The sequence below is a fragment of the Agelaius tricolor genome, unplaced genomic scaffold (assembly GCF_023055355.1).
Source record: "Agelaius tricolor isolate 1412-34295 unplaced genomic scaffold, bAgeTri1.0.p SCAF_6, whole genome shotgun sequence".
NCBI classification, from domain to species: Eukaryota; Metazoa; Chordata; class Aves; order Passeriformes; family Icteridae; genus Agelaius; species Agelaius tricolor.
In genome coordinates, this window is record NW_027269266.1 from 10,815,430 (window position 1) to 10,842,174 (window position 26,745).

General features: G+C 38.2%; 1 long non-coding RNA gene across 1 annotated transcript; it reads right to left on the reverse strand.

Moving 5' to 3' along the window:
* Positions 1-4,548: 4,548 nt before the first annotated feature.
* On the reverse strand, positions 4,549-25,621 carry LOC139590845 (uncharacterized). The gene is made up of 4 exons (XR_011679453.1): positions 24,368-25,621; positions 12,233-12,326; positions 9,609-9,730; positions 4,549-6,167 (listed from the first exon to the last, which is right to left on the reverse strand). It is a non-coding gene; the product is annotated as an uncharacterized lncRNA (long non-coding RNA).
* Between the last annotated feature and the right edge of the window lie 1,124 nt (positions 25,622-26,745).

The following is a 26,745-nucleotide window of genomic DNA, read 5'->3' on the forward strand; positions in this document are numbered from 1 at the left end:
GGAAGTTTTGGCCAACAAGTTGCAGAATCTAGCAACAGGGAGACAGAAAATTTTTTTGCTTTTCTTTTTCCCTTGCTTTGTTGGTAAATTTTTCCTCTAGATATTGGAAATGAACAGAGCAAAAGGAAAGGTGGGCTTGAATTCAGAAGAACTGAAGCTTTGATCTTAAAAAAGTTAAAAGTCAGAGCACAGAGAGTACACATATCACTAGGTCAGGGGAAGTGATGTCACGCTCATAATGAGCAACAACAATGCTTCTGAAAAAAACAACTTCAAAAAATGCCCCCAGATATTACATCAAGGGGTATGTTTGCATGTTAACTGCCTCCAAGCAATCTTTTATATTAAACTACTTTATGTGCAAGACTTCCAGATCGTTTACAGGACAAGTGCTTAGGAAAGTAGGGGCTTTCCAAGCGCCTGAAAAGATTGTCTGACTGATTGTCTGTCTACAGGTTTTCTTTTAAAGCTATTTTAAGTGTATGATCCCATCCCAGCTATTTAACTCAGGAACCTGCCAATCACACACTGCCTAATTGAACTCTCGGATATTGTATGATTGCAAGCCACAAAGCGTATGAACAAAAATGTGAAGAAAGGGTTTTCTGCTGTTATTTCATTCTTCAAACCCAATTTGAAAAGGTCAAACTTCAGATTGCACAGGCCCATTGAGACTCAGGGACTAAACTGGGACAATAAAAAAAAAAATAAAAAGCTAATTTTTTTCTTCCATTTTTGAAAAGCAAGAGGAGGTCTTTAATACTAGTTACTTGCTGGGGCTGATAGCAAGGTCTTAGGGTGGGGAAAGGACAATGAAAACTGAAAAAGGGAGACATGAGTCAGTTTTTCTACTGCTGAGCTGCTAAATGATGACTGACTGACTGTATGACATCCCTTTCAGAGACACTTGTAATCTTGCTTTGTCTTGTTTGATTTTTTTTCTTCAAAGAGAAAATATGGGAAAACAAACATAATTAGGGTCTAAATAAGGGAAAATATTTCTGGAATACATTCTACAAAAGGCTAGAAATAAATGGTATTTCACAACGGTTGGACTGTGGTTCTGAGCCAAAGCCCCCTGAGGTTAAGTGAAAACCTCCTTGATTTCAACATGTCAGAACCTAAACCTCAGTGTTTTATGGAAATGAGAGTGGCAGTATTTATCTTGGCATGTATTAAACAAATTTAACCTACTTATTTAACCAGCATACAAATGTGTTATCGTTGTTTCCATGTTTATTGATTGACTGCATAAAAGTGTGACCTCAACTGGCATAAAACCTTAGGACTCCACCAGCTGCAGTGGGGCAGTGAGAGCTAATGTCAGCAGAGAGATCTGAACAATAAAGAAGATGGGACTTTACACAGTCATGGCCATCCATGTTCTGAAATGAAATATGACTCAGTGAGCTCATAATATTGGCTGAAGGGGAGTTACTCTAAGGAAGGAAAAGCATCTGACCACATTTGCTCATGCAGCAGGTGGTTTGCAATTGTGATCACCCCCAAATGGTGTCAGCAGTATGTCTTTGATATTTAAGGGCTGAGTCTTATTCTATTGACCTTGTTTGCAGAATTTATTCCATCCTGAGAGCATTACTGACTGTCACACTTTACATAGCTGTCTACTGGATGTTTTACTACTAGTGATTTTTTTTTCACCTGAGGCCCTTCAGTCATGTAACTTCAGCAATCAATTTTGGCCCAAAGCAGCACAGGCCTCAGTCACAGAAAAGCAAGTATTTGCATGCAAGCTTGCTATTAAAGCACCAGGGAGAAGAGTGAGTACACAAAAGCTTAAGCAGTTGGAATCTGAGTTGAATCATCACACAGTCAGCTAAATTACTAGCCCTGCAATTAGCCTTTTTGGAGGTCTCTTAATTGTTAATCCCTTTGCTGGTTATAATTGCTTTATTGAATCTAAATTAATCCAATTTTTTAAGAAATAATCATGCAATTCTAATAGCTACATAAAATTAAAAATATGGAAACTACTTTGAGAACTAATTTAGATGAGGCTCAATTGAAAAAATTAGTCTTGGCAATGATATTTTTTGCAGGTTTTTTTTACTGGAACATTGAGTTGCAAGGATGAGAGGGGTTAATATTTCATTTACACAGTGTATGCAAAGCAGTTGAATTTAAAAATTCACGAGATTGGGAGTATCCACTGCATATGGAGAGTGAGTAAGTGCCAAATCAGAACTGGATCCTTGCCAAGGAAAGAGAGCCAGGGGTTAGACATCTGTAAAGTGTTGGATGGGATGAAGACAAAGGTAAAACACTTTGGTTCATTACACATCTAGGCTATTTCCTAGCCACTCATGTAAATCAAATTTTCCAGACCAAAACTACCCTATCTAAAGATGGACATTTGCATACTTTTCAGTACACTGAAATTTTATTTGGTCCCATAAGGACTGATTTAACCTGAACATATACCACTGGTATATGTTAATATAATATAATACCCAAGGTCTTATCTGACCCAGTCTGGGATAGAGAAAAAAATATATCTTCCAGGTGTCTGGGACTTCCAACACTACCAGGAATTACCTCATTATCCCACAGCACTATTCTTTATCCCTCATCAGATAAAGAGTATGGGGGGAAGGACATGGAAACATGAGAAGAACAGATAAAAGGAAACTAGGGAGAAGAAAAACATGTTGAGTCTTAATTGAGCTTGGAGAGGAAGCAGGAGGAGAAAAAGATAGTTGGCTGGTTTATGGTTTTTTCTCTTTAGTGATCCATGTTTGCAGTAGATTGAAATCTTGTTCCTAATATATATTTTATTCCTTGTTTATCAAGTGTGAAGTCAAGGATGAACAAGTTTAAGTTATGGGCAAATTATGACTCTTCTTTAGAGCCAATGTCATGAGGAATTATATTGTAAATCCCAGTGAGCATGTTAATATTTTCCAAGCAGTTACACATCGTTCTACCCTGAGCCTCAGCTCAAGGAATACATTGGTTTAGTGTGTTACAATAAATATTTAAATTATTAAACTTTATATAAACCTTAATATGCATAATGTGGAATCTTGATGTCCAGTGTCTCACCAAGAAATCATCACTGACTGAGCACAAGAAAAGACACTGAGGCTAAATTTGGAAAGAGAAAGGGGAAAGGAAGAGCAGAGCCAGATACACAAACCAATGGAAATAAAATCTTCTTTCTCTTTCTCCATTCACATATTAAAATAGGGAAAGATGCCAGGTTTGGATAGGTAGCAGGAGTGAACCACTACAACGAACAGAGATCACTGGTAACATGCCCCCAAGATTTCATAAATGATCATAACTGTTGAACCAGACTTTGCACTTTGATTTCTGTTTGTGGACTATTTCACTGGCATTAAGAGAATTTCTATGTTTACATGCACATTCAAAATTCCATATTAATATGTACAGATATGTATCATCTTTTATAAAAGCTACTCTGTGGAAAGTTGAGGCTCTAACACGCTCCTGCTACAGTATGTGTGAGTATGTAGAATACCATCACAATTAGCCCTGATAAAAATGAAATGAGGGTTTGAAACTTAGTATATTGTATATACTTAGTTTCAATATACTTAAGTGTCCAGTTGGCCCTTTGAAAGCAAGCATGTAATAAAATGTTATTTTTAAAATACAGTTCTCTATGTCTTACACACAGCTGAAAAACAGCCATTTCAGCAATGAAGTTTGACAGCTGCTCAGAAGAATTCCGTGTCTCTACACACTGTTCTCTTCACTTGGTTATGATGCCATCAGTAACTCTGCTTATGGAACTTTTAACTAAACATATTTTAACATGTGCACAGAGGAGGATTTTACAACACACAGCTATCAAATGATCCATTGTTGTTACATGTTTTGTTGTTTTTTCCCCATGATCACAAATTTCATAATTCTATAGACAAAAAGTCTGTGTCATCTGGAGGTGTGTCTCAAAGTCCACATATGTATTTAATGCTATTAATATGTTGAGGCAAATTTTTTAGTCCTTCTTCATGTTTCATGCAGAAGTGAAAGAAAACCAAAAACAACCAATGGAATCAATAAGTTGCCTATAGACAACTCCAGGTATTAGCAATATTTTTCTCTATTGTTTTAGTATTACTTTACAGGGAAGCAAAATTAAATACATTAAAAGAGAAACCATCAGCATGCTTCTTATTTTTTATTACAAAATACCAGCCTTCATGTTTCATTTGCTTTTTTAAACTACAAACACTTCTTGCCTTCTTACCTTTTGCTTTAGTTGAGGAGATCATCCTACTCATTGTACAGCAGTATCTGTACAATGCCAGTGGTCTCTGTCTAGAGGAGACATACAGTGTGTTCTAGAACACCAGCCTGGTCTGATCATGCATTCCTCAATGATCCAATATCCAGGAAAAACACACAAAAAGATGCATAATCAAATTAACTATGGAAGGAGCACAAATTTCTGAATACCAGTATAAACGGATGGCAGAAACTCATGGTAGAAATTCTTCTATGAGCTCAGGAGCATGTCTGTGACAGAATTTGAAAGGGAAAAAAGTCATGAAAAGAAGACACTTTAAAGCACTTTATTAAGAGAAACAAAGGTAATAGCTAACAACAAAATACAGTCAATTACTAGCAAATAGGCTAAAGTGTTGACTCAGACAGGGTTACAGGAGTGCAGTTATAGCTTTTATTAAACTAATTAATTTAGTATTAAAAAACAAAAAGTCTTCAGGAACACAAACTCCATTGCAGAGGCAGATGCTTGTCCATTTTCCAACTGTATCAATTGGGTTAATGGGAGAGATTGTTTTTTCTCCACTACTGTTCCTTGCTTATACTCAGGCTATCATACCCACAGCATTATCACTTTATCTTGAAAGTGCTCAATGATCTTTTTCCTTTAGCCTTTGCTTGAAAGATCAGTTTTAATGTGATAGGCAACTCAATTAAAATCATAAATAGAAGAGTGAAAATCAGGCTAAAAACAAAGAAAAAAACCCAGTGGACTCTACATAGATAATGTAGTTGTTTTTAAGTTAGTTGGGTCAGTTGCAATTCAGTTCTGAGAACACTGAAAAAAAAAATTTATTAGCCATTAGCAATTGTCTTTAGCAACCTGAGGAACACAGATTCCAGAATTCTAGATAGGACAAACACTTAATTTTAAAATGTTATCCTTTAAAGGATAAGAGATCTTAACTTCAATTACCAGAAAAATATCAGAACAAATAATGAAAAGGTCTATTTGTAAGAATCTTGAATATAAACAGGATACAAAAGACAAATGAATTTCTAATAAATATATCATGTAAGAGCAAATTTATTTCCCTCTCCAGCAGACAACAAGCTTTTTGGACAGAAGAGTCAAAACACTGTTATGAATCTGGATTTTGGCTTTTGACATCTCACAGGACATTTGTATAGACAAGCAGATTTGAGATAGGTAGTTATTTGGGAAATCCCATTCACAGAATTAGTTACCAATAGTTATTAGTGATTCATTTTTAAATGAGCAAGATGCATCAGGTCAGGTTCTGCAAGAATATGCATGACATGTTTATTATGGAACTGGTAGATGATTAAGATGCTTTTTGCATTTGAAAATTACACTAAGCTAAAAAGACTCCAAACCCATCAGAGTGTAGAATGTACATTTTAAATTATCTTGGTTCACAGCAGAAATCTGAATGCAGCTAAGCAATTAAGTGAATTCACATGCACCTATACAAGTAAAATTACATGCACAAATATAAAAAGGAGAATGACTAACCAAACTCAGTGCAGAAAATAATCTGGCAATTAGAACAGATCACAAAGAAGCAATACAATTGTACTATTGCCTAAGAAGCAATCATGCTGTGTTAGACAAAAGTAGTACATTTTATGTTAAACACACATAATATTCCTTCCTTTCTACTCAGAGCTGGTAATTCTTTACCTGGATCCCTGTGACCACTGCAGGTTATCACATGTCAATACAATACATGAACCAGCTGGAGAAAGTCCCAGAACCTGAAATAAGAATGAATTTAAAAGAACTTTCTAGCATAAGACTTTGAAAGAAAGAACTGAGCTTGCAAGGCTTAATCCAGGAGGGGGAAGACTAAGAGGAGGTTTGATAGCAGTTCTCAAATTTTCAGAAAGACCTTTTGTGAAAGCAGGCAATGAATTGTTTTGGATACTCTCTGAAAAACAGGAAAGATTGCAATAAGGGAGAATTAGGTTAGAGGTGAGAGAAGTAATACAATGTGAAAGGCCAACTAAGCAATGAGTAATAGACCTACAGAGCTTTTTCCTGATTGCTAGAAATTTTAAGGAGGAGCAAACCAAGCAACAGTGAGGACTGGTTTTCTGTATCATTTCTCTTCTGGAGCACACTTTTGACTTAGTTAATCTCATAAATAATGCATAAAAAGTATTATTATCAAACAGTATGCAACTTTCTACCCTTGCTCTATTGTATAGACTGTGGTGCTAAACATACATCTCTATTAAGAGCATTATAATGTAAGCTGAATATGAAAAATGAAAGTAAAATGAATGTCTTAAACAAGGAATCAAAATCTCTTTAACTAGGCAGCATGCTAATGACTGCAGCAGATGAATTGGAACTGGAGATATACAGGTTTCTCACTGATTTTTCACAGTAGATCACTGCTTTCCATCCAAATATTTAATTGATCCAAAAAGATTAAAGTTTAGTTATTAATTACACCCACAGAATTGAATGCCTTTGTGAGTAGCCCATATTGCATTGACTTCTAAGGTTACTGCATGCACAACAGTTGTCTATTTCTTCATGTTAAAAAGTAAATAAAATAAAATCACTTTCTCTATCCTGTATTCCATTATTTCAGAAGTATCAATTCTTATCACTTTCTTTCCCATTCTGAACTTTTCAGGAGGTCATTAGTTATGTAACACTGTGGATGATATTTACATCATACAAGCATGATTACCAACTCACCTAAAGGTTTGATAAATGTATCAGTACACCATACAGAGGCAAATTCTTTAAGCAGTCTGGATGACATTCCTCTACATTCCTCAGACAGATGAAATTATGAAAATTACACCTTGGGCCATTAAGAGGGAAGGTGGTCCCCATCCTGTCTGACATAACTGGATTCAAATATTCTCTACTTTGTTGTAGCCTCAAAGCCTTTGTCCCTACTTACCTTAATATTTCTGAGAGAAATAACATATGAATGTTTAATTAAGCCTGTGATATGTTCCATTTCCAGCTCTTTATAGTGCTTTAATAGCACACTGTTAAACGAACTTCTCCATCTCTGTGGAAAAATACCACTGAAGCCAAGAGAAATTCTGCACACAAAGCTGGAGAGGACCAAGTGCAAGAATGGTGAGAAGGCAGTGTGCTGAGCTTACCTTCACTACATCTGAAAGTTCTTCTCTTTCATAAAACACATTTCCTAGTCTTAAAAAATAACAGGGAATGGCAAAGAGCGGCTGCTGCTAAAAGCAGCAAATGTCCCTGTTGCCGTGCACTCAAAAAACTGACAAGTCTTTGGCACAACTTTACTCAAAATGGTAAATATATACTAGAAAAAGTGTTCACAAGCTCACACTTGCCAGTACGGATCCTTGTACTTAGAAGAAATCTATGTATGTACATATTTTCTAATAAAAGTGAGCTACTAGGAACTCCTCATAAAATATAGCCCTATGAAAAAAGATTATTTCAGAAAGTTTATGTACTTTATCAGTAGGATTTCTCAAAAATTGTTGTCATCAAAAATAGTATTTGAAAGAGGTTTTAAAGTTCTTTTTAAAAACAAATACATGTACTTTCTGACAGGAATAAGAAAGCTAATGGTGAGGTGTACAAAACCACAACCCACTGCTGTTCTGATCATTATTCCCAGTTCCCAATTATTCGACTACATGCAAAAGCAGCTAAGACGAAGTCCAGGAATAATTGTGTTGGAGCTTTAGAGCTGCCTCTGGATCTGTCACATTGTTGGACTGTCTCTTGGTTGCTCATCTTCCTCATCCTCCAGAAGGCCATTTCATTTCCTTTTGACATTTTTCCCCATAGTTTATCTGGTTTTTTATCTATTCATGAGCAACATTCCACTCAAACCCTTTATACATCCTGCCATACACAAGATGTGTTTAGAGGACCTTCAGGCTGTGAGTGCAGGTTTTGCTCAGGTGGGCAGATGGATTTAGGAAGCACATGCCCACTAACATGGGAAATGCATACCTGGAGCCTTCCTGCTGAAACACAGCCTGCACACAGTCTGAAGCCTTCACAAATAACATACCACATCCCCTTAGTCAAGTACCTGTTTCCTATGACAATGTTGGGCTCATTTCCGGACTAGATCCTGCTTCAATATGGAAAATGCAGACTTGGTCCCATATTTCATGTGTCCTGTTCAAGTCAGGGAAGTTTAGTGTCCTGTCTGAAAGCAGCTTAAGGATGGAGTTGGATTTGATCTGAAAAACTCCTGATGAGAACTTTTTGATCAGAAAACTCCTGAGACCATCCAGAATACCCTGTGTGCCTGCACACTAAAAGTGTTTGAGTCATTGCCAGCATCTTATAGCTGTACCTCCCACGAGTATGCACAGAGAAAATCCTGGGGCACAGATTCTGTGGTGTGCAATAAGTCATCCATCATTCCTTCTCCCATTTTTTCCACACTGTGTAGATGTTATGAGCCTGCCATTCAACCCTACATAAGACACAGGGTCTCAGAAATGGCTGGGAAGGACAGGAAGAAGCCAGAATCACGGCCAGGTGCAGGCCCCACGGTGTCAGCCCTCCCCACAGTTTCCCAAGTGCTGACATTGTCTGAACTTGCAAATAGAGGCTGTGCCTGTGCTTGGAGTAAGGATAAGAGAGCACAGCCATGCTCATTAGCACAAGGGCCCCTTGTTAGGCAAACTGTGGAGATGCCACCACTCTACCAAGGGTCTGCAAGCCTGAAGGTGGGTACAGCCCTGTGTGCAAGTCCCTGAACAGCAGCAAAGCAGCAAAGCCGCCCTTGCTCCTGCAGGGCACACCTGAGACACAGCCAGGGGTACACCCTCCCCTCACAGGGGACTCTCAGTGCCCCTCTGAGGTTGCTGCAAGGTGTGGGAGGGTGGGCAACCAGGACACTTTGTGTCAATGACACATTCAACAGAGCCGCAAGGCACAGGGCCTTGAGGTCCAGCTATCACACTGACTATCTCAATCACCTTGTTTGGAAACCACAGTTACAACATCCTGCACAAATAAGGGCTTGTTAGGAAAAATGAGATCCTTGAGGGCAAAGCTGCAGTCAGTGCTTGCATGATATGCTGCAAGCAAGTTACTGGGCATCCTCCTCCTCCTCCTCCTGTTGTCCCTGCATAGTGCCCTGTCAAACCAGTCATTGCTGCCCACTGGGGAACAGGTACCGTGTGCCACAAGGGAGAAAGAAATCTGGATAATCAGGGCACAGGAAGGAGAGGGTCTAACCTGTCTTCCTACCTTCTTGGCCTTGGTTCTGATCCATAGAACACAATGTGATGTGATTGGTGACCCATGGAGATAAGGAATGAGCCTGCATTCTCCTTTATTTGGACACTGGACACATATCCAGCAGATCAAAGGGAAGGTATGAGATCCTTACCAAGCTCCATCCAAGCAGCTCCACACCATCCATTGCCAGCTTGCAGCACAGGCCTCCTCCCATGACAAGACACATTTATACCATAAGTTCCTTATGGCCCAGTTTTCACATTTAGAACAAGCCTGTGTTTTTTAGGAATAACAGATAATGCTATGTATGCAATGATAGATTGAGAAATAGTAACAAATATCTTCTGAAAAATATTAAAAATGCACATTAGGAACCATTATGAAAAGACAGTGATATTGCACAGTAGGGATCACATTCTTATCTCCAGAATACCCTGACCTGAATCTATCTTTATTCAGCTTTTTCAGAAAGATGGAATAATCCCTGGGGATTTCACAAAGCACAGAGAGGCAAAGCCGTTTGTCCACAGTAAGTAAAACAGTGATTCAGAAATGTTCTTCCTCAATCCATTATCTGTCAAGCAATATTTCTTCACCTTATTAACAGGCTAAGAGATCATGAGAATTAATCACTGTGATTAATCATGCTTCTAGATAAAATGTATATCACAGATTGTGTTTTATTATGTCTGGAGTTGGGGAGAAATCATACATTGCATCAAATGACTGTCAGTTCAGCTGCAAACTCAGTTCTGCTGCTCAGCTATAAATAGTGCTCACAACACATGTGAAAACCATCACGCTCCATTCCGAGGTGGGAAAATGCTGAAGTGTTCTGGTAAACAAACCCTTCCTGATGGCTCTCTGAATATCTGACAGTGTGCACAGCTCCTGGTTCATTCTGCTGACAAAATCTGCCTTACTCCTCCCTGCTAATAAAGCAAGGCTGCATGTCAGGGAAGGCTGAGACCACTGATACAGAAACAGAGGAGTCTTGGTTTCAGCCTTAGAAAAACCCAGCCAAAGCTGCAGTTTTTATCAAACCATCTCCTGGGTATGGCCTGGGTGTTTACTGCAGCTCAAATAGCTATTGATACCATCATGTCCTTGCCAGCCCTCAGCACAGGCTCAGCAGTGCTCAGCCCTGCACGGCACACACAACAGATGTATTTTCCCAAGATTGGAGATTCTTGAGGACAACAATTTCACAGCCTCTTTCACTGCTGCTCAGAAAGGCTTATGTCTCACTAGGGTCTTTTCTGCTACAGTTTAAGCACATTTTTCTTTCCTGTCCACCAAGAATATGGAGAACAAACTATCCTTGTTTGTACTCTCCTCGGTTTGCTTTAGACAAGGTCACTGTGACTGCTAACAATATTTCACACAGTTCAGAACTGTTCAGTGCTCATATACCATCCTGTTTAAGGTATGTTATGTTTAAGGTATCACAGACCTGTGCTCTGTTCTACAGTGTCACACCAGATCTCCAGTACCTGGATGGCACAGCATTCAATGGTCTGTCTTCCCACCTTACCAATCACAAGCACAGTCCTGACTGCAGCCATGCCAAACATCCCATGCAGTACCCCTGCCAGGAAGCCTGGGAATGTTTTTCCTTTCATCCACTAAGCCATTCTTACACAAGCATAAAATATGGCAGCTGATTTTGCTATTACTAAACACACCCCAAAACTGACATACAGTTTGTCCAATGCATTTAGTCTGCAAGCAGTCACAGTGGGATGTACTCACACCATCCTCCTTGGCAGTTTGCACAAGCCATCCTTCAGATGTGCCCACCCCTCTCCAGTGACTCCATGAGGAACACAGGATCCTAACTTTTGGTGAACCAAATCACATCTTAGTCTGATATCTAAAGTGGATAGTGAGTCAGTCTTGCATCAGCACCTACATGGGTGGTTATCTCAGCATAGGACTTTGGGCATATGCAATATTTGAGTAAAATCATGCAACAGAGCTCCTCCACAAGCTTTCAGGCTAGCAAAATGCAATGGCTCGAATACTCCCAAAAGAAGAAGCCCAGTCCTGAATGAAATTAATTCTTTTCTAAATATAAGTGAAAGGACAAAAAATATTTTGCAGTCATCAGTATATTAGCAATGATGAGGCATCTAAAGAAGTCTTCATTTTGAGTCACTGGTCAGTGTTCACACACACCCTTTAGGTGGTTAATATTCAGTTTCACAGTACAGATAACATGTTGTAAACTTCTGTGTAGCTATCCAGATCTTCAGAGAGAGAACCCATCTAGTTAACACTGACATTTGGAATATGTGCATGGTTTTCCTTCTCCTTTATTTTTGACAGCTACAGTTTAAGAATGGGCTTCGATACAGCCCATGACATGGCTGAGGGTATTTTTAAAAAGCAGTTTGGGGGAAGAGGAAGAGAATGAATACATGAAAATAAAGCCTGATCTTAATTAGTAATTTACACGTTCCCAGGTATTTCCTTCTTGAGATCTTGCACAGAGCAACTGCATCAGATCACCTGTAGGTTTAGGGTTTTCAGTTTGTCAATTAACATCTCCCCCTTTTTCATAAGCTGAACCCATGTTTTCCAGAGTAATGTTGTTTTCACTTCACATCATTTGAACAAACAAATGAAGTTTTCTCTCCCTCACAAACACCAGCACATGCTCGCACATGCTCACACATGCTTCTTTCTTTGGTCTGCATAAGGTAGCTTGGCACCAAAAAAATATGTGATTAAGTTTTAACAAGTGTCAAAGCCAAGAGGCTCACAGACACTTACCTGGAGATCAGAATGAAGTTTAGGTGCTTTCTGAAATTCAAATTAGCAAGTGTCATTCTTCCTGCCTTCTACCACACTTCAGGAAACGTTTGATCTGCAGAGAGAGAATGAGACAGAGAAAATGAGGAAGTGAGAAACCTCCAGGATCCAGAGGCTCAGACTTCCCATTCCCCAGAATTACCACTGTCTCTAGGAGCATGTGAATAATCTTGGTTACTCTTGCTTAGGTGGTCCTTGCTTAGGCAGGGCACTAATGTAAAGTACTGTAGAACCAAATTACCCATATTTAGGTCAAGGATTTCAGCATAGAACAAGAGTAAAATTAACAATTCAAAATGCTGCCACTGAAAGTTGTTTTTGACACCATCAGCTAGAAGTGAGCAGACACGCCTTTGTTAACTTACACTGTAGTCTATCATTTGTAATACAATATCAATGCAAAAAGCAACCTCCAAGAGCATTGATCAGAAAATTCATAATCTTATTTTTTGTTTGCTAAAGCACACATTTTATAAAGGCTCTTGTGATCTCATGTTACTGCCATGTTTCTCAGAAATAAAAGACATTGCAAGGGAAGGAAGGAGATCTAACATCTCATGACCTACATGGGTTCTTTATTGTTAAAAATGCTAAATTTATGTAGCTTCTGTATCAGGGGAAAAATACACTGACTAGACTACATAAAGTGTATTTTATACATCAACTTCAATACAAATTTTACACTATACATAGTGATCTGTATTAATGTACTAATGCTTACCTTTATCTACTCTTCATACCTCTCTAATACACTATTACACAAGTGTTTGAAAAAATATGGCAACAACGAGAAAAAGAGTTGCAATAACAAATAGAGATATATGAGCCATAGTGATCTCTTTTCATTTTTAACTGAAAACTATTTAGTCCAGTGACCTTGGAGACCTGCATCCTTTTTCCACCTGAGTATCCCATTAAGTTGCAGCTGGCATATTGCAAAGGAAAGAAAGGAAAAGAAAGGGAAAGAAAGGGAAAGAAAGGGAAAGAGAGGGAAAGGGAGGGAAAGAAAGGGAGGGAAAGAAAGGGAGGGAAAGAAAGGGAAAGAGAGGGAAAGAAAGGGAGGGAAAGAAAGGGAAAAAGAAAGAAAGGGAGAAAGAAAGGGAGAAAGAAAGGGAGAAAGAAAGGGGGAAAGAAAGAAAGAAAGGGAGAAAGGGAGAAAGAAAGAAAGGGAGAAAGGGAGAAAGAAAGGGAGAAAGGGAGGGAGAGAGGAAGGGAGGGAGAGAGGAAGGGAGAAAGAAAGAGAGAGAGAAAGAGAGAGAGAAAGAGAGAGAGAACGAGAGAGAGAACGAGAGAAAGAAAGAAAGAAAGAAAGAAAGAAAGAAAGAAAGAAAGAAAGAAAGAAAGAAAGAAAGAAAGAAAGAAAGAAAGAAAGTATGAGGAAAAAGGAACTGTCTAAGATGCACATTTTTTCCTCTTGCTTGTGCTCAGTCAGTCCTGTACCATAGGTCTTCTACTTTCACTTCTGCAAGCAAGCTTCTGTTTGCATGCCCAAATCTGAGGAGTCTATCATCCAATCTTACACTGAGCTAGGGGCTGAGTTTTAACTGCAAAGAATTACCTTTGGCCCATTTACACATATTTTAAATACTGACTCCCTTTTCCTGACACAGGACAGGCAAAAAATGACATCTAGTTATATTGGACCTTCTAATTTTATGTTGGCTTGTTGAATTTGGGTCTAATCCTTTCTTGATGCAATTTTGGGTATTAATACAAGCAATGCAAAAAATAAATGAGACAGGAAGAAAATGTATGATCAAGGCACCATGAAGTGTTTATCTCTTCTATGTGCTTTTCCTGTAGTTCCATGGCTTTCCTCATCAAATTGCACAAGGACCTGTTACACCTAATTCTGAGAAAGGAGGCAGTGGTGTGGTCATTCAACAGGCACATGGCACACAGCAGAGGAACCTCTTCCCTGACTCCTGCTGGTTAAAAGATGGACTAAATGCAGCCCTGTCAAACCATACCTCATCTAGTTCCCAAGTGTCCTGTTTCCCTACTCACAGAGCAGCGCAAAGCAAGGACAAAGGGGAATTAATATATATGAAACTACATATGCCTCTTATTGTTAAAAAGGGCTCCCATGTATATAAAAGAGGTACAATTGCTAGGTCTGACTAACAAAGAATCGGTCTACTGTGAGTGGCTAACCAGTTTTATATGTACCCATCCTTGGAAGTGTTCAAGACCAGGATGGATGGGGCTCTGAGCAACCTGGCCTAGGTGTCCCTGCCCATGGCAGGAGGGTTGGCACTGGATGATCACTAAGGTCCCTTCCAACCCAAGTCATTCTATGATTCTTTGATTCTATGAGTACAGGGTGTGCTGTGTACCTTAAAATCTTTGCAATGACCTTTTAACTTGTCTTTGCATGCTGCCAATTTTAATGGGGCTATTTTTGGTAGATAGCAGTAAGATCAGAATGCTTTGTGAAAACCACAAGAGGATTTAGAATAATGAAGGATCCAGATCTGAAAACATTATTTTTTACTTAATTCTTATTTTTTACCTTTGGCACATCTGAAAATCTATTCTTTTAGACTGATGCAATCCATTCAGAAATGGTGTCATAGCAGCAAGCTTGAATTGCAGGACAAAAAAGCAACAAAGAATCACTGTTTCTGCCTTGTCCTAAAGACTTTTTCAAAATATGTATATATACACATTTATAGCTCTGTTGAACTATAGAAGTGAAAAGAGAGAAAAGCACTGAATAATTAATCAAATTTTCTTCCTTTATTACACATGTCCAATTTTCCCACATAAACATATAAAACCAAACTGAATTCTTACAAATTATTAATATTAAAGATGCAGAGGATTTCATCTCAAAGAAAAATAGTCTTGCTAGTCAGCCTTGGTTGAGTTTCTGTGAGTTAGAGACAGGCATGCAGATCTGAGGCAGCCATCCCTGTCTCTGTGCATAGTCCATGTAGGTGACAGAGTCCAGTGATTAAGAGGTCTCATCCTAGGCAGAGATCTAAAACATTTGATATAATAATAGCTTGATTGATAAGAACATTTGATATAATAATAACATTTGATATAATAATAATAACTTGACTACATTACAACAGTGCCTATTTCTCTCACTAAAAATAAGAAGAGTCCAAATAACTATGGATATGTATCCCATAGATGCTTAAAGTCATGAGAGAATAAAAATTTCCTCTGAAAAACCAACTTACATAAGTTAAATTATGCCAACAGAAACAGTGTCAGACAAATACATAACGACATTCAAGAATATTCTAAATATCCTGTTACCTTCATGCCACTGCAGGGAATTCCAATTAAAATATACTCTCTGGGAATACCCAGACAGACCCATTGCAGATTTTAGATGTCAATAAGACACTCTCCTATGACAGAACTTTGACTTAACTGCAGTGAAATTGGGCCTTAAGCAGAGAACATCCTTGCTATAGTGTTTACTGATTTACTTGCAAGGCAGTGTTTAGAGGGATATTAAGAATTAACTAGCATGTTCCCTATTTGTGGATTATGTGTGTAATTCCCCAATCTGAAAGCAAAGTATATATATCTAAAAGTAAAGCTCCATACAGTTTCCCATTAGACATTGCTTACTCATTTAAAATGTATATTTACTTAAAATTTTGTTCCCTGGGAAGACCTAATGAAATATACATTTCATTTTAGCAGGATTCCTAGAGGAGTCAGCTGCCAGGCAGCCTTTTTCTAGCTCCTTCCGTGCAAACTATGTAAAGCAGGACACTAAATCTGCAATAGCAGGCGACACTCAGGAATTAGAGTTTCAGCTCTGTTTATGCAGGCAGTGCTTGAGGAGTACCTGGATCTGAACAATTCTGTTAGTGCATTGATAATTCATTCATAGCAATTTCTTACCTGACATTAACTTCCTACAAAACCACAGTATCTAAACATGCTCCACATAAAATCACATTTAGGAAAGTCAGATGCTAAGAGGAAATGAATGAGTGAAATTTCCCTAGTTATAAATGTTTGCAGTATTTTGGCATCCCAAAGTCCTGCAAGACCCACAGCTTAATTTTAGCTGCCTTTGTCTTAGGCAACGGATAGGCAATACTAATTCTTCCAGCTAAAAATCTACCTTAAATTCTCTCCCACATTCTGAAACTATGAAGACAGATTAAAAAAACAGACTGAAGAAAGTTTAAAAGTATTACATAAAGTTCATAACTACCAGAATTTGTATAAAAGACTTAATACGATGTATTTTATCAAAAAAGGTCACACAGATCATTTGCATTGTTAGAGTTAAATATCTATATGCCATGTGAAAAGACATGTGTATGAAGAAACATTATTGTATACACTTTTCAAATTCTGGATTAGTATGTTTTATTAATTTTATATATAAATTATATTTTACATTATATTAATTGTTTTATAATTATATTGTTTTATTATATATTATTTATTTTATTTATATTTTTATAAATGCTTCAAAATCAATGTCATAAACAATCAAAACAAGAAAAGTTACATTACAAGCCTTCGGTTGAAATAAAGGACAGGGAAATAGTAGTATACTTCTTGGCAGGAGTTCTGAAGACATTTATATCAAGAGTCATTTAGAACTCAATCAAGAGGGATCCAGGCATCATTGGCTATAAGTAGTACCAGCCAGGAAAACTAATCTCTATGAAATGATACTGAAAAAACATTTTAAAATAGACTCTTTTTCCTCAAAGCCTTTCACAGAATAAACGTCTTGAAAGAGTTTGACTGAACTGACGGACAGATCTGAATCTCTTACTCAACAAATATAAATCAAGATGAAACTATAGCTGGTTTTGTGGAGGAAAATAGTGGTAAACTCCAGAGACAACTATAGTCTCTAGAGAGAAAACAAGTACTCTTAGTTATGAAAACAGCTGGAAAATACCAAAGGAGCAAAACTCTCCCAGAGCTTTTATCCAGCAACTAATAGCAGAGGTGAGTGGCACTTGCTACAGGGAGAGTGGAAAGTGGGCTACTCACAATATTGTTAAATACAGGATTGGGTTCTGCTCAATCTTTCAGACCTGCCAGACTTGCTGCAGAGCCATCTACATCAAAATGCATTGAAACTCTATGATAAGAATACAGCACATTTTTTAGACTTTTCTAAATTGGGCAGGGCTCATAACAAAGGAACTACTAAGCATAAAAAGAAATTTAAAGGAGGTTGGTTAGAAATAGGATAGCAAAACAAATAAGAAAGAAAATGGTAAGCAATTTTTAAAAATTTATTTTAATGTCATACTCTGGCTCTTTGTAGCCTAAGCACAGTATCTACAGAAAACCCTAGAGTTCAAGACAATTTGGCATTGAAAGAGGAAATGAGCTGTTAGTTTTGAAAGAGAATGTCAAGAGGCAGCAGGTTCTGTCATGAGAAAGTTACATGAAAATCATTTTGCAGATTTGAAGTCTTGAACATTAAAATACACAACAGCACCCTTCTGTTTAAAAGTGTAATAAAAACCTTCTGACTCTTTTCAAGAACTGATTGCTGGAGCTGTACTGGTCCCCAGCCTTGCCACGTGTCACATTCCATTCCCCTGCAGAGACACAGCAATATCAGCTACACAACTTTAGGCTAAGGAAGGAAACAATCTCTCAAGCTTCTCCAGCAGGTGATCAGATATCATACAAGCCTCCCCCAAGGTGTCAGCCATCAGCAGTCACATCTTTCCCCAGGACACCCCACAGCAAAATCCATCTGGCTCCCAACCATAGAATTTATCAACTCAGTAAAAAGATAAAGACATTTTGTTAGCAGAACTGTTAGCCTCGTGACTGAAAAAGGATTTGCAAGACTGTAGTTGTTTCATAAATATATGCAAATGTTCCTTAGAGTTGCAGCATCAGTGCCCAGGTTAGTTAAATGAAACCATTTATCTCCCCTTATATGCAACAAGCCCATTACTTTTTTATCTTCTGAGGCTTCAGATTGACAGTACTGAGGTGGCATGGTTATCTAAAAAAAATAAGACTACTACTAAACTACTCATCTCAAGCCACTGGTTTCATCTTTTTTCTGATTCTCCTCTCCATGCCAATGGGGGCATGGGGTGAAAATCGAGCATCTGCATCGTGCTTTGTTGTCAGCTGAGGCTAAACTGTGACACTTCTTTTTCCCTTCCTTGGAATTTATTTCCACCTCCACCTCCACACCACCCCAAGCTGCACAAGTGCTAACACCACCTATTTCTCCAAAGGATCAACTCCTGCATCCAATTTACCAAGCAGCTGCAGCAGGTCAGGGTGCAGAGTTAATGTGGCCAGAGGGAGGGAGAGGGAGACAGCCAGGGCAGGGTGACTCTCACAGCCAGGGGGGCTCAGATGCCTCACACTCAACAGCTAAACCCCAAAACACCCCGGTTCAGTTTGATGGCAATGTCCCATAAGAAGCCCAAGTAATTAGAGACCTGAGGTTTTTAGTTGCAAATGTAATTGCTCTGTAAAAGAATCAGATAAGAAAGGCTGTTACCAACAATTAATTTATAGGTTTATTAGAATTCTGACTAAAATTTAATTGAAATAGAAGATACAAGATAAAATTTAAAAGAACTATGCTAAATAAACACATCCATATCTACTGCAACTCTGTATCTACTGTTTACTAGAACTGCCATGGTACTATTATGTTGTCTCTCATATTAAGAAAACAATTATAATCATTTGCCCTGATAGCATTTATACTTATCTTAATAGATGAAAAAAAAAACTGTTCCATTTCTGCATTAAATCACAATTTTTAAAAAGCTTCTACTTAAGTTTTACCTCTATTAAATTTTGCTGGACTGCTGTACTCTTCATTACTGTTGTCTCTCAAAATATCACCTTCACTTCAACTGTAAATAGCCCAGGAAAATAGTTCAAACATTAAAGGGAAACTTCCAAAGCAAAGATATTTTTTCCCTCATAACTGAGACCTTTCCCAAGGGAATAGGACACTTTTGGAGGTGTTAGTGCTTCATGTTTGTAGCAATGGGAAAAAAAATGTAGAGAAATAATGGGTTGGCTGAGTTTATTATGAAAGGGTTTCTCCTATTAGGAGATTCAGGGCAATAAGAGTCAAGATAAAACAAAGTTATGGTGGAAAGTTGGAGAATTTGTACTAGTTTCAATATCTTTGCTTCCATCTCCTAAATTGCCAATTGTCATATGTCATTACTGCTCAGGCTGTTAGCTGCTCATTTGATTACAGTATAGATCCCTCTCTGGAGCACGGCTCTGTCCCTGTGTGAAATCACAAAATGTGCTTGTGCAGGTGCAAAAGCTTGGGAGAACAGGAAGATGATAATTAAAGTGTTTTGTTGCCTTTTAAATACGCAGTTACATCCACAACAAAACACAAAAATACTAAGCTGTTTGCTTCTATTTGTCCTTAAAGGATTTGTGGCCGGATGTACTTCAGTAGTTGCCAAGAGTTCTTGCACAGTATTAATACTAATTTATGATGAAGCATACCAAATGAACCACAAGTTATTTAAGAAAATGAAATAAGGAAACTTTTGAGGTTTTAGCAGGAAAACAGACTGGAGTGTGAGTAGTCTGATGCAAATGAATAGATGGCTTCAATGAAAATGAAAGAGAAGAAAACTCCCTCCTGGGGTTCATTATGCCTCTTGAGCTGTTGGTAGTAAAGTTAATTTTTAAATGCTTTGAGGTGATTAAGAACTCAGGCATCACTCTAAATGTAAATAAGTCCTGTTTCATTTCCTCACAGTTAACTGATTGCAGCAGTCACCAGCTACTTAGCTTGCTGATATTTTTGAGATCTGTAGTCTAGTTCATAATTAACCCTCTTCATATGAAGTGATAATGTTAGCAAGCCTGTTGTTGAACATATATAACCAGGATGTGACATATTCACTCACTAGGGAAGGAGAACGTTTACATTTGTAAATCTTGAGGGCACTATTAGAAGCAAAAATTTCACAGAACAGAAACCAACATAGAAAAGGAATTTGTTTCCATTTACATTGGATGCAGCTTAAAAATGCAATCAAAATATATGCAGTTTAGAACCTTCAGCATAAACAGAATAATTATTTATAGTAAAATTAAGAAAATCATTAAAGCTTTACCTATTCCCCCCCATCAGGTCTACTAAAAAAAAAATTTCAATAATCTGTAGATGAATATCACAAGTGAAAAATCTCAGATGATAATCCATTCGTGTAATGCATATAAACAAACAATTAAGAATTAACATCAATAATCCTCTTCAAAGCAGTGATTGGACCCTTGAAATTTGTATTCTCATTCCCACATCTGGAATTGAGGCAGTTTCATGCTAGGCAAAAGCTTCAGAAGTCACTGATTCTGTTCACCAGTTTGAAGTTACCTAACCTAGGATGTACTAAGCCATAAACAATGAAAGTAGCTCTACAGGATGCTGAAACAGTGAGACAACCAATACTCAGCTCTGGGACAAGCTCCCCAGGTTGTGGCCATGGACCAAGCCTGTGGGTGTTCAAGAGATATTTGGACAATTTTAGACAGTCTAGATAGATTGGACTATTTTAGATAGTCTAACTTTTAGTTTGCCCTGTGTGGAGTCAGGACCTGGACATTATGACCCCCATGGGTCCCTTCCAAGGATATTCTATGATTCACTAAAGAGTAAAGATACAGGCTTTATTAATACAACACAGGTATTCAAGTAGTCCAAAGCCCAGAAAACTTGGGTTCAAATCCTAGCCCCAAACTCTTGTAGTGAAACATGTCTATCACCTGCTACCAGGTTTCTTTACAAAGGCATATGATGTTTGTCCAAACATACTATAAATGCTTGAATATTTCAAGGCAAAGTGATTTACACTACAGAGATTTACACTTTAATGTCAACCTGCAAGTCAGCCATTTCATATGTTTAGTCAAATCAAATTTAAACCTTTTTTTAACTCAATTGCTTTTATTCACTTGAATACCAGAAGAATTGTCAAAGGAAAAATGTACACAAAATAGACATGAAATTTTCACAGGTCTTATCTAACCCAAAAAGCAGGAAAATCTCACAGTTGTTAGGTACACCTCTGCCTTGCAGAGAAAGAGATTGTGCATCTAACCATGGCAGATCAGAATGAACAAAGAAGGTAAATAGGATTAATCAGCAAGTAAACTAGCAATAAACTGGTAATTTCCAAATAAATAGCAAAATGCTAAAGTCATTATAAATAAGGTCTACAAAAATGCAGTTGCTCTTTTCCTAGCACTGGTATTTAACCCTAAGTAGGTAAATGTAAAAGGGAAAAACATCCTAAACTGATCAGGATAAAGACTTCCTAAAATTGCTGGCAGTCTGATCTTAGCTAGAATCTGCCCCACCAAGAATCCTATTTTTGCTCTAAGACTGTCATAAATTTATTAGTAAATTTGCTGATAAAATTGACTACAACCATTTTGAAAATCAGGTCTTTCATGTGAATACTCCCAGTTTCCATTCTCCCACTGAAAAGTTTCACTCTACTTTGTTTTCAGGTTAAATATTTCATTACAGTCTTACCTGACAAATATCTTCAATATAAATTAGCAGCTGGATTGCTAATTCTTTCCTTCAATAAATGACAACACAATATAGTAATATCCAGCTAATGAATAATATTTCACTGCATTTTAACGATTAGCTTTTACAAAAGCTACCAGAAGAGTTTTTCTCCTGCCTTGCTCTTCTCCAACTTCTGTATCAAATTACAGCTAGTATTGCCTATGTCTCTATACCTCACAGTTGTAGCTAGAAGAAGATAGGGAGGGAAAAGGAGTTGATCTAGTCATTTATTAATGTCAGGGAGCTTCAGGCTAGATCTTTTCAGTGGGAGAGAAACACTGTTAGTGCTTTCAGTAAATTGAGGCAGGTCGCATCAATCTTGCAAACAAAAATTCTCCAGTTGTTCACATTTGCTAAATAAAGGCTCTCTGGCCAGCTGCCTGCTGACAGCCACAGAACTGCAGCAGCAAGAAACATTGCATATCTCTCAGGCACCTGCAGGGAAAACAATGTTGCCCCATAAAAGGTTCACAGAATTTTCAAGTAGCAAACAAAAAGGCACCGAGGAATCACTAGAAAGCACATTCAAAACAGAAGTCTGATTATATAGTTATATACATATATAGGTATATATATATACATATATAGGTATTATTTGTTAGGAGGAGTTGGCAGTAACATCTCCAGCGGGTGAGATCTTTTCTTCAATTTTATTCCATACCCTAAGTATGGTTAACTTCATAATTTATTTTTTAAATTATGCCAGGTTTGTAAGTTAGGCTTGAATATACATGGATATGTGCATTCAGTGATTGTGAAGATTCAAATTAATCTATGATATCTAGACTATTTATATTAATCAGAAAATCAAAAATTAATCTCTGAAAACAACTCTCAAATCAAAGTAACAGCTGCCAGACAGACGATATTCATTTTAGCAAGCACAGCAGTTACCTACTCCTGTGTTTGAAATTCAGGCCCTCTGCACAGTGCTTTAAAATCACTTCAGAATTCTACATCAATGCCCTTATTTGAATCACATTATTAGCAGGTGGACATTCTCTCAAAGGCCAGAGTCATAGCCCATAACAATACCAATCAATATATGTGGATTTAGAAAGGTAATTTCTGTTATATCCTGCTTACCAGGGATCTGATAAAAACTTTCGGTAACTGTAGCACCCCATGAGAAGGTATGCAGGCAATGAGCAGGTCATTTTGCTCCTTTGCTCTGAATTTTTCATAGGGCTTCTCTTTTGTGTGCTAAATGAGGACAGATTCTTTGGATGGAAGTTCCTCACCCCTCAAGTCTTCTCCACACACCATGAGAGACCCATTCCCACAGAGAACAGGTCACATTCACTGTTTTGCTCCACAGAATCATGGAACGGTTTGGGTTGGAAGGGGCCATGAAGATCATCCAGTTCCAACGCCCCGCTGTGGGCAGGAATGCCTTTCCATAGACCAGGTTGCTTCTCTCTGGGGCTGCTCAGTCACAGGCAAAAAAGAAAGCTAAAAGTCTTCTCATCTTACTGACTGGCCACAGCAAAGGTGTTGGAAATCCTGGAAGGCCCTTCCAGCCATCTGGATGGTCAGCTTAATGCAGAAGCAGCCAGGAAGCCACAGAGCAGGAGGTGGACACAAGAAGAGCAGGGTCCTGTCTGTGCTGTGGAGCAGGTACCGCAGCCCTGGGCTGTGTGCACTGCCTGCCCACATGGCTGAATCCAGGACACGGCCACGTCCTCATGGGGAACAGGGTACTCTCCCCTCACTACTCACTAAAAGCAAACAGTCTTCCCAAAAAATACATTTTTTTTAAGCCTTGAGATTCTTAAAACAATCTTGGTTTCCATAGAGCTGAAAAAGACATCTGACCAGTTTTGAAAGTTCATAAACAGCAACCAGTATGAAGTGTACAAACCCACAGTACGTGCTGGCACCCTGGTGCAATTGAAATGGTCAAGTATTCTTTCACAATACTTTGGTATGGATAACAATTTCCTTCATTGTACCACTGCATTAATGGAGCCTTTCCCATGCCTGACCTGTCTGGGATAACAACATTTGCTTGTTCAGAGTGCTGCTGACATTAATAATGAAATGCAGCAGGAATAAGGTCCCTTTAGCAGGGCAGCAGCACACAGCCCTGATGCAGTGCCCAAGTTTGCCTTCCCCAGGTGAGGACACTCAGCCTCAGCAGCCCTCGAGTGCAGAGCCTTACTGGGTGCTCAGCATCTCTCACAGCATGAGCAAGACTGAGCAGCTCCAGCCCACACTGACTGCCTGGTGAAGATTTTCTCATCTTATCCTCAAAGCTTTTCAAGCCCTGATCCTAACAGAGGTCTTAGGAGACTTTTTAATCTTCATGCTTCTCAAACTCCATTTAATTTAGCTTCTCCTCTCAAATCAAGTCAAAGACTTAGAGGGATTTGAGGGAAATACAATCTTCTTTCATTAAAAGCAGGGTCTTATCACGGATCTTTGTGATTTGTATTGTCCTGGCAATAGGGGAGATCATGTAACTGGGAGTGTTTATTTTCTATGAGGCAATTAAGTTTGAGAGATATGATTGTAATTCTATGTGCTTACTTGCAGAGCTATGTACTCACACCTGGGCTGGGCCTGGTCACTCTGGCACCAGTTGCTGCAGTTATTTGTGTGTGCACATATCAAGGGCTTTGTGAGGTCAAAGAAGACCATTCATTTGAGACTTGAAAAACCTTGTCAGTGTAAACAAAATTCTTATCCATTTGAGAAAAATGTTGGGTTTTTACATCCCATTGCTCTTTTCCAATCAAGTCTGCAGAAATTAAACATGAACAGAACAGAAAGAGAGAAAAACAGAAAGTTCATTATTACATATGATGTGCTCTTCTCTTCAATTCAGAAATTCTCTTCAATTTAATATCTCCTGTGTTAAAAAAAAAAAATAAACAGGAAAAACCCACCACAACCCCAAAAACCCCAACAATTTGTTTACAGAACAGAGAGAAGGTAGCCTGGACAAGGCTATGACTTGCCAAGCAAGGACAGCCACAAGCGCTGATTACAAAAACACAGTTTTCTGTTTTGATTGAGGATGAGCTTTTCCAGTAAAATGAGATGCCAATTAGCATTTACTGTACATCAAAAAGACTAGTTCTTAACCTTTTGTGACATGAGAAAGAGCTGAGGACAGTTCAGATAGTCATATGATATACAGGTACTCAGTTAATCAGAAAGCACAAACACCCTCCTCAGATAATCACACAAGAACTGTTAATTATGAAAATAATCGATTCTACTGGGGAAAAAAAAAAACCCAAACACTTATTCTAAAACTTTTCTCCTGGGCAAGGTGATTTCTTCTCTTATACTGATGTTTATTACATTCAGTCTTTGCTCAAGGGATTTTCTTCCAGCAGCTTACTGTTCTCAGCTACATCTAATCTTTCACACCTGTTCAGATTCTTTAACCCTTAAAAATCCTGCACATTGATACCTTTCTTAATTAACTTCACTGCTTGTAACTGAAATCATATAACTAGGAAGAATTTGGTATGAAATTTGGTTCTTAATCACTTACATTTTTACCTCCTAAAATATTATACAAATCAACCTATATTTCCCAGTCAGTGGTCAGTTCCTGCTTACCTGAGCTCTTCCACTCTCAATAATTTCTGCCCAAAGACCAACCAGATGAAGCTGATCCCAGTGAAGCTTCTGGTGACAAAAAGACAAAGCAATCAGTAGCATTTTTAGCCCTAGTGCATTCTCCTTCGGACAAAGGACCTAAACTATTGAATTAGGATTAATTAGTACTGACCTATATACTGGTGCTGAATTAGAATATCATGAGCTCATCAGTGTTCTTTAACATCATCTTCAACATAAGAAGAGTACTTAGTCCTGATCACCTGCAAGTTTTCCTCAAGCTCAAATACCAGTGTTGTTCTGCAGCATTGGAAAAGTTCACAGAATCTAAAAACTTGCACGACCTCTTTCAGTGTTTAACAAAAAGTGCTGCATTATCCCAGATTTGTTTGCCAGATTCTACATCATCCCACATAATACTGAATATAGCTAAAACAATGAAATACCATGTTCAGAATAACTTATGTCTAGAATATTGATTAAAACCAAAACTGCCATTTACTTGGCACATTGGGACTTCCACCACAAGAGTAAACTTTGAAGGCTACACAAGGCTACATAATAAAACTCTCACAAACCTGACTACCTCCTGAAAACCTTGTTTTCCACACAGTCAGCATTACATAGGTGCATGTCTAGGGATGCTCCTTTCAAGAAAAACCACAATAATCCAAGACACATTATTGCAAAAGCATCATCTTTTTTGGAAAACAATTAGGTCAAATGCAGCAGGTGTTACTTATGTTGGTTAATGTGTCTGTGGAAGGCAGAATGCTGGGTGGTATAAGGAACCACAGGATGCAAAAGTCTAAATGGAAATGAGTTTATGAGGGTCTGTCTCTAGAGACAAGTGATTAGTCTGTGATGATTATTCAAAAAGAGCATTCTCTGATAGGGAAAAAAACAGATGGAGTGAGGGTCATGTGGGATAGTGTGCATTATTCCAATATTGATAAATAAGCTGCACAGAAGGGGGTAGAGCCTGAGGTACCAGTCACAGCAATGGAATTGCCTATTTACTGGAGGAGGAGAATTACCAAGGTGAAAATCCACTGGAAATGGGTGGGGAATAGGAATGCAGAAAGACAGACAGATTCATGTGAAAATGTTAGAAACCCCTTTGACAGGGATGGAGCAGTAACTGCCATCTGCAGATTTACAGGCAGCAGGAATGGAGCTGCACCAATCAGCCAGAACTTCTCTTTTCCAACCAAATTAAGGTTTAGCAGAGAGAGAGTGTGTGTGTGTGTGTGTGTGTGTGTGTGTGTGTGTGTGTGTGTGTGTGCGCATGTAAAATGACAGATTACATACAAATTGCTCTTCATTTCTTAGGATTACAAAGCTGGAGTTCTGT